We start from the raw sequence: 9667 nt of genomic DNA, 5'->3' as shown, positions 1-9667 counted from the left end.
GTATTATTCATAAGCTGAACAAGGTCACGGCTAATTTTATCTGGGGCGGAAAATCAGAGAAGTCAAAGTTCCATCTTTCCAAAATGGACAAAATTTCAATGCCTAAGCACCTGGGAGGATGGGGCCTAATGGACCTGAGAACATTCGGTAAGGCTCTCTTATGCAAAACGCTCTGGCGAGGGATCTTCGGGGAAAGCCCATGGAGCGCCACAATTAAACTTAAATATATGAAAGGTTAAAATTTGGAAATCTGGTACAGAACTGGATCAATTGGCTCCAAACATGGATCAGCCATTTGGCTCAGGCTCCGAAAGGTTGAGCAACACTTCCTAAAGAATCTAAGGTGGAGGATTCACTTTGGACACCGCATCTTTATTGGTTTCGATTCCATTGCCTGCTGCCGTGGAATCATTTCATTTCCTGAAATTCTTTTATTCTCCCTCCATAGAAATGGTTTTTTCACATGGGATAAACTCATCTCTGAATGGTGTGGTCCTGTCCCTTTATGGAAGGATGTCGTTGATCTCTACCTTCCTGTCGAGCTACGCTCCTCATGGAATGCCGTCCAATCTGCTCTAAAGGACAGTGGGATTCGACGATATGGCACGTCTGATCACCTAATATGGTCAAATGCTCAGGTAACAGCTCGAGTGAAAGACATCTATCTTGACCTTATCTCTACAAGGGCTCCGCAAATCAACTCTATTTTTCCTTCGTCTCTCTGGAAATCGGGATGCCCCCCTAGGATGATCTTCTTTGCGTGGTTGGTATATAACAACAAGAACCTGTCGTGGGACAACCTGAGGAAAAGAAGTTGGCACGGCCTAAGCAAGTGTTCGATGTGCGAATCCGACGAAGAATCAAATCTCCACATGTTCTTCCAATGCAATTCCTCTCAACAAATCTGGTATGATCTGGCCATTATTTTTGGTTTTCCTCATGTTGTTTTTGTCTCTATCCATGCAGCTTTCGACTGGTGGTGCAACCAACGGAAGCCAAAGTGTTTTCTCATCGTCATCATGATATGGTGCGCCTGGAAATGGAGGAACCACAAAATTTTCCGTGATTCCAAAGTTCCCTATACTTACATCCTCCATTGCATCATTGCTATTTTTTATTCAATTTCAAATCAGCTGGCCATTTAGCTTCGGGATTGTCTCATCTCAATGGTTTCTGCTTTATGAAAATCGGTGTTGTTGTCTTTCAATAAGGCACTCCAAATATGTATACCCTTAATGCTGCTTCAAATGTGATGGAATATGTCCCATCATAAAACAATTGTTTTAAATTAGTGTTTATTATTATTATTCATAAAACAATTGTTTTAAATTAGTGTTTAATTATTTTTATTTCGAGTATAAATTTTGGAAATATTTTTGAATTTAATAAATCTTATTCATAAAAGTTAGTAAATATTCCAAAAGCTACCATCAACTTAAAATTTAATAAATATTTCAAAATCTATTTAAGCTAGATACTAAATACGGCGGTAAAGCTTACTTTCAAACATTTAATATAAAGTTTAACAAATTAGAAAAGCACACAAAAATAAACGTTCAAATGCACCTTTTCTCATCGACGAAGGAAATGCCCACGCCCGTAGATGGAACGCTGGAATGGACTTGTCAGCAAATGATAGTGAGTGACATGGTATGTTCACCCGTTACCCTCAATATCATCTTCCTCTGATATAAGCTGAGACTTCTGATTTAGGATAAAATAATATAAGGGCGAGCGATTTCCGATATCATTAAGTTCATCAATTCACTCTACAATGCTTCAATTCGGTTTTGTTTTGTGTATCGGCCTGTTTTCTGTTCTGTCAACTGTGAACAGTCAGACAGCTGTGAAGCCTGGTTCATGGGAGCTTGTGGTTGCGAATGGAGGTGTCTCTGCCATGCATATGATCACGACCTTCAAAAATACAGTGGTCATGTTTGATCGCACGGACTACGGTCCTTCGCAACTGCGCCTCCCAAATGGACGTTGCAGAGACGATCCAAACGATGAAGCGCTCACCCACGACTGCTGGGCTCACTCCATTGAATACAACATTGCCACGAAAAATCTCAGGCCGTTGACGGTCATGACCGATACTTGGTGTTCATCTGGTGCCTTTGCATCCAACGGTACTTTGGTTAGCACCGGTGGATTCAACGATGGAGCCAAGGCTGTTCGTTCATTTGTACCCTGTGATAATTCCGCGTGCGATTGGAATGAAGGTGGGTCTAATCGACTTAAGGAGAATCGATGGTATGCTTCCAATCAGATCCTTCCCGACAATAGAATTATTGTTGTGGGAGGCAGGCGAGCTTTCTCCTACGAGTTCGTGCCTGGAGGCCAATCATATTCGTTGCCATTTCTTTCACAGACTAATACTCCCAATGTGGAGAACAATCTGTATCCTTTTCTTCATCTCTCCTCCGATGGAAATCTCTTCATCTTCGCCAACAAGGATTCCATCTTATTTGATTACAGAACAAATAGTGTTGTAAAGACCTTTCCCAGGATGCCAGGTGGACCCAGAAATTACCCCTCCTCTGGTTCATCTGCTATGTTGCCACTGTCGGCATCTGATGGATTTCAGAGGATAGAAATTCTCATCTGTGGTGGTGCTCCTGACAACGGTTACACCTCAGCAAATGCTGGGAATTTCCTAGACGCTCTTCAAAGCTGTGGAAGAATTGTTATTACAGATGCCAGCCCTGTTTGGGCTATGGAGAATATGCCTGCACCCAGGGTTATGGGAGATATGCTCATCCTTCCCAACGGTGAAATTCTGATAATCAATGGAGCCGAGAAGGGGACGGCAGGTTGGGAGATTGCAAGGAATCCAGCTCTTGCTCCCTATTTATACAGACCTAATGCATTGGCAGGGCAGCGATTCACAGTACTGGCAGCCTCCACCATTCCCAGAATGTATCATTCGAGTGCAAATGTATTGCCTGATGGGAGGATTTTTGTGGGAGGCTCCAACCCCCATGTTGGTTACGTTTTATCTGGAGTCACGTTTCCAACGGAGCTTCGTCTGGAAGCATACAGTCCTTATTATTTGGACGAATCCTACAGTACCTCGAGGCCTACCATTGTCTCCCTGTCTACAGACTCTGTGAGCTATGGTACAAGATTCACGGTTCAATTCTCTGTTTCAAACTATGTTCCCAACAATATTCAGTTCAACATTTACAGTCCATCCTTCACAACTCATGCATATTCCATGAATCAGAGGCTGCTCATGCTTGAATCAACGAGCCCAAAGAGAGTAAGAGGGCTATATGTTGCTATAGTTACACCACCTCCAAGCTCTGTAGCAGCACCGCCCGGATACTACACGCTATTTGTGGTTAACAATGGCATTCCTAGCGTGGCCAATTGGATCCATTTGTCTTAACCTATTTCCCACAGCATTGTGCAACGTATCTGAACAATATTCAATGCTGTGTTTGAACAAATAGCTGACACTGGGGACGTTCAAAGCTCATGAACCAATAACTGTGACTCATATTTCATCGGCATATTTCCTCTTTATAAATTGAAAAAGAGAACTCGTGTTATTTTCTTTGATGATCTAGTCTAATAGGTATTGACGTTATAATTTATCGTTGATTATTATTATTTAAAATTTAATTAAAAGATTATTAATGATATTTAAAATATAGTTTAGGGCTTAACTTTTCGCTAATCAAATCAAAATTAGTTTTAAGTTTTATTTCAAAATAAATAAAAAATAAAGCTCATGTAATTTCCAAAAACTTAATACTCATGGTTAGTTATAATATATATATATATATATTTATTGTTGGTACCAAATGAGTTTACAGACATATTCAATTAAAAATTCTTAAAATTTTGAATCAATACATAATATTTATAGAGAGGAAGCTATTACAATAATATTTATCAAGATATTATAGCTTCTGGATTTAAGAGATCTGTGGTTTGTATCTTTTGAATTAATAACCGGAGAACCCACAGTATGAGTATTTTTATGCCAACGTTTCAAATCCCAACTGGGATCCATCATCAGGACTTTAAGAATGATGATACAAGATGAGCTGCTTTAGAGAAATAAATACTATTGAGGATAAACTGGGATCCATCATCAGGGCTTTAAGAATGATGATACAAGATGAGCTGCTTTAGAGAAATAAATACTATTGAGGATAAATTTGGAACAATACACTGTCGGCTGGGAAATTTATTAATTTATTTATTTTATTTTATTAATTTAATTTCATTAAATTAATTTATTAATTTAATTATTTTAATTATTTAATTATTTTATTTTATTACTCTTATATATTTAATTCTATTAATTTAATTAGAATAAATAAAATTGTTAAATTAAATTTATTCTATTTAATTAAAAATAAAATTATTAATTTAATTAAAATAAAATTATTAAGTTAATTTAATTTAATTGATTTAATTTTATTAATTTTTATTATTAATTTTATTAATTTTATTAATTTTGATATTTTATTATAACTTATTAACTTTATTAATATGATTTTATTAATTTTATTGTTGTAAATTAATAATCCTTAATAATTAATTAATTAATTATGAATAATTATGATTAATTAATTAATTAATTAATTATGATTAATTATGATTAATTAATTAACGGGATAATTAATATACGCATGAGTATATATATATCCACATTTATAGCTTATCATATTACTAGCAAAACTTTAAATATGAGTTGATAAATAACAACCCTTGCAAAACACCACTTAAGATAACCCAATTGAATATATATATATATATATATATATATAGAATTAAAATAGATTTTGATTAGAAAATTATATTTCTAAAAACAATTCTTCAATTTATTTTTATTTTTATTTTTATTTTTGTAAACTCAAGATCTTATATTATACTTAAAAAATTATGTACAATGCATTATACATATAGGCTTCTTAATCATATTTTGCTTGCTAAATACAAACTAAGAAAAGAAGTATACCTAGGATGAAGCTAAAATGTATCTAAAAAAACCATAGTATGACCATGCTTCTTGAGTACAATGTTGCAAAATGAGGCTATGAGAGTCATATTGTCTGAGATAAAACATTTAACATGCAATAAAAACTAAAAATCAGATAGAATTTTTGAGATTACATGTGGATATCATGCCCACTAGAGTGTGGGGATTGGAGGCTTAGAGGCTCTAGTAAGAGGAGGGTGTCACTATAAGTTAGACACCTTAAGAGAAAGTTATTTTCATATTCAGCATTGAATGTCACAAAGATGATAGATTATTTTATTTCATGTTGTTTTGAGAATTAGCCAACATCTAATTTCACTATAAAGTTCATGAGAATTTGTTTTGATTTTAACAAGGTTTTTTGTTCTTTCTATTAGTCTAGACAAATAGATAATTTTACTTTTCTAGATTTAAGTTCTTCATTATAATATATTAACTTCCTCTTCCCCTTCTTTATCACTCCACAATTTCTCTTTAAATTTTGATAAAATAATATTTTTAGTATTTTATTTTGTAATGTTTCCCTTATTTTTAATATTTTATTTTGTAATGTTTTCCTGTTTTCCTTTATTGTCTAGCCAAAATTAGACATTCTTATATCTATCCCATTTAAACTAAATGTAGTGCTTTTAGTTAGAATTAAAGCAATTTTGAAAAACTACTCTTCTTCCCTATTATTTAATTTCTTCCCATGTAATATTTAATCATAACCATACTTAAAAGAAAATTAAGATGGACTGGCTGACAAGAAAATAAAGGTTGACTTGGCTCTGAGTTGTAATCTCTATAAATGAGCCCCTATTTTGAGAATAAAATGATTCTGGCTATTATGACGATAAAATAGGCTAACTAACCATTTCTCTCCATGTATCTGTTATACAATAACGAACGACATCTAGACTTTATTGTAGACAGTGTGTTGGCAAGATTGAGTTGGGAAATAGACCCTTGGGCGTAATGTTGAAGCCACAAATTGTATGAGGCCAGTCATCGCTTTCGTCACTGAACCTGTCGTTTGGGACCATTTATACAAGTACATAAACATTGAAGCATGACATTAAAAAGTTGGCTAAGTGAAATTGGAAATTTGTTTAATTGTTCCTTGGGAAGTAGCATTAAAGTGACAGCAATAATGTCAACGGTTGAAGTTGCTATTTATCTGAATATTAGGTAAGAAGTTGCTATTTATCTGAATATTAGGTAAGAAAACAAAACAAAACCAACCAAAATTTTTTTTTAGAAATATTAATAAAATTTTCATTTAAGAAAATATATTTATGAAATTAATTTTTTTTTTTTTTTAATAAAAAAACCAAATCAGTTTTACCTAGAAATATTATCAAGGATAAATCTTATTAAATCTCCTTAATGCTATATATAGTTTTAAAAAATATTTTCAATTTTCCATTTTCATAAAATTAATTTTTTTTTATAAAAAAGCCAAATTATTTTCACCTAGAAATCTCATTACATCTCCCTAATGCAATATATAATGATATATTTGTATTGATTGGTTATTATTTAATGGTTAATTATAAAAATATCTATTTATTTAATGAAGTTTTATAAAATAATAATTTATATTAACCTTAAAATGACATTTATATAATATTCCCAAAGTAATTATATTAATATTTCCTCTTCCTAATATAGTTGTCAGATTAGTGCATTGGAATTTCATTTAATATTTCCAATCCACTCTTTCATAGATAAATTAAATCATTTAATTCATTTCATCAGTTGTTTCCAATAATTCCTTATTGCTAATAATATCATGCATATCTCTCTCCACCTACATGCATTTTCTATGGATAGACACATAAGCTTACATGGAAAATGCTGTAGATAAATAGCATATCCACAAGCTTTCTATTATCATCCTATGTTAGATGATTTATTATCATTTATCTTTAGTTATGACTTGGAGACATCAAAATTCTTCATTAAATTGACTACATTAAATTCATGTAATAAGATTGACTTAAGCATGTAGTAAATGAATACACTTATAAGCTTTCTATTTTAGTGAATCTACATACATTAATAGGCTAGCAAATTCACCATGAATAGACTTGAAAATTCACCTTATAGAATACAATAGTGGAGCTCATATCTATCAACTCATACTTATAAACTGCAACAATTGTGCAAAGAAGGTAATGTTCTATATTCTGAACTTTAATTCTCTCTTTGAGTATTCATATGTGTATTGATGTAGGTGGAGGATTATCTTGGATGAGTTTCAAAAGAAATTGGACTGATGAGCATCGTGCATGTGGAGCCATCTAATTTTTGAACTAGCTTCCAAGGCTCTAAGTACAAGCCCCCAACTAAAAAAATATTAAAAGGTAGGCAACGCAATATAATATTCTTGTTCTTCTTCAATGCTTTCATGTGAGTTCTTGTAGCACCTACAAATATTTTTATTAATAAATATAAAGTGAGCTTTGAGTGGCATTTTTGTATCTCCATTTTTCCTAGATGCATATTTTTCACAAGTCGATTGAATACACTCACACCCACTCTATGCATCTATGTTGCATAGGAAATTATATTTCAACATTTAAAAGCACACAAGAAAAATATAAAATTTTATATTTCAACATTGAAAAACACACAAGAATGAATGTGAGTGAAGAACTTGTATCATGTATAAATTTATGACTATTAACAAGCTTTTCCTCATACTTTTGTTAGCATGCCTAACTAGATGTGTGCATGGCCTTTTGATATTGTAGACAATTGTGAACTCAACATGTGACCTTGATTATTGTCTAATGTGGGCATAACCCCTTTGTCTTCCATCACCTTCCATTTCTCCTAAGTGGGATTCAATTCATCAACTTACTTGTGGTCTAGTCTAGGCATGGTTGGGATGCACAAATTGCATTTTTCCCAAACTTGTCTTATATAATAATTATAATTATTGAAACATTAAGACAATAAAAATTTCAAAAATATCTAATGATACATTATATAGCCATTTCCAGAGCACTAATAATTAAAAAGTCCAATCATGGTTAGTATTGAAAACATCTCAATATGTAAATAATGTGTATCACCATTCATGGGATATAGAACATTGAGATAACATCAAATTTATATGAGGAGCTACATGTGGAAATTTACTTGAGAGGAAATATGCATGAACACCTCGCTAATAGGAAAGGAACATTTTTGTTTCATGCATCATAGAAATAAGAAGAGGAAGAGAATAGGGATTAGCATTGTCATAGCCACATCGATTCCAAACCAGGTCATCTATGATCTATTAGCCTCAATATTTCTCTTCATAAAGCCAAGCATGTGTATGCAATACATGAACATGCCATTGGTCTTTCCCTCAAATCAACTAGAGGCCCCTAGATCAATAACAAACCATTTACTAAAAACATAAAACCCATCCAACCAAAATTTGAGTTTGGGTAAAGGAATTAATATGGTTCTATCCTTCTCTAAATTTTATGATATCGTTCAAATGCTTTTGACATAATTTAAGTTTAGGTAAGCCTAAAATATCTCATATTTTGCGTCAGCAAAAACATGGCATTCTATGTTAGGCATTTTAAAACCAAGAAGGGAAAAGTCACATATGCATAATGGAGACAATTGGAAATAAATTGTGTAGATGGGATTATAGACATGGTGGAACATGAGAAGAATATATTTCTCTTCAAAGTATATGACACCTATATGCTCTTCAAAATGTTGACTATATCGTTCTCAAAGAAGTCCATGATTAGAAATATTTCTTTTCATTTGGTTCAAATCATAGACAATCTAAATTTGTCTCACCTTGGTGCAACTGTAACCAAATCCTTATCATAGAGCATCACGATCAGAAAGTAGCCTTTGGCTTGACCCACATCATAGACAATCTACATAATTTTTTTGGTTCATCCTAGATCATAAATTTATCTTCTACCATACTTATGCTTACAACTTAACCAAAACTTAATATTGTAGTTTTGTTCTACTAATTAATATTGTAGTTGAGAAAAACTACATAGTGAATGTTATAATTATCATATTACTATATATGGTACATTCTAATCTAAATTCGCATGACACTTGTTAAAATGTAAAAGAAACTAAAGACTAAAATCAAATTTTATTTCAAATAAATATTTAGGAGTTTATGTAACGGTGCAGTTCATGTAACAAATGTAATGGCACCAAGATAGTTATATTTCTATATAGCTTTAGAGGTCCATAAGTGTGTTTTATCCAATGAGAAGATTCTAACCTCTATTCTTGAACAACAAGAATCTTGATATGTTGCCCATGGATGTTTTCTTGACATCCTGTCAAGGTTTTACTATGTAAAACTTTTTCTTGTTTGAATGCTTCTTTATTATCTTCTTTTCATTCTTTCTCTACAAACTTAATTCAAGTAAATATTTTGTAGATTATGTAATGGTGGTGGTTTATGTACTAATGAAAAATCATGTAGCATATGTCATGATGCTAAGAAAATTATATCTATGTAACCTAAGAACCATAAGAGTGGATTTTGTAAGCTTGGTGTGAGAAGATTGTAATCTTGACTCTTTAATAATAAGAATATTGATATCTTGCTTAGTGATTGTTTCCTTAACATATTTTAAGAGGTTTACAATATAAATAATTGTCTTGTTTAAATGCCTTTTTGTTATCATGTTTTAGTTATTT

The 9667-nt window shown here is 32.5% G+C and overlaps 1 pseudogene; it reads left to right on the top strand.

Moving 5' to 3' along the window:
• The first annotated feature begins 1706 nt into the window (after window positions 1-1706).
• Window positions 1707-3564, top strand: LOC149157724 (aldehyde oxidase GLOX pseudogene; annotated as a pseudogene).
• Window positions 3565-9667: the final 6103 nt, after the last annotated feature.

The sequence above is a fragment of the Pinus tabuliformis genome, chromosome 5_2 (assembly GCF_031772625.1).
Source record: "Pinus tabuliformis cultivar Carrire ecotype Pingquan chromosome 5_2, CPIR1, whole genome shotgun sequence".
NCBI classification, from domain to species: domain Eukaryota; kingdom Viridiplantae; phylum Streptophyta; class Pinopsida; order Pinales; family Pinaceae; genus Pinus; species Pinus tabuliformis.
Note: the sequence above shows the minus strand (reverse complement) of the source record. Positions and strands in the feature narration are given on the sequence as shown.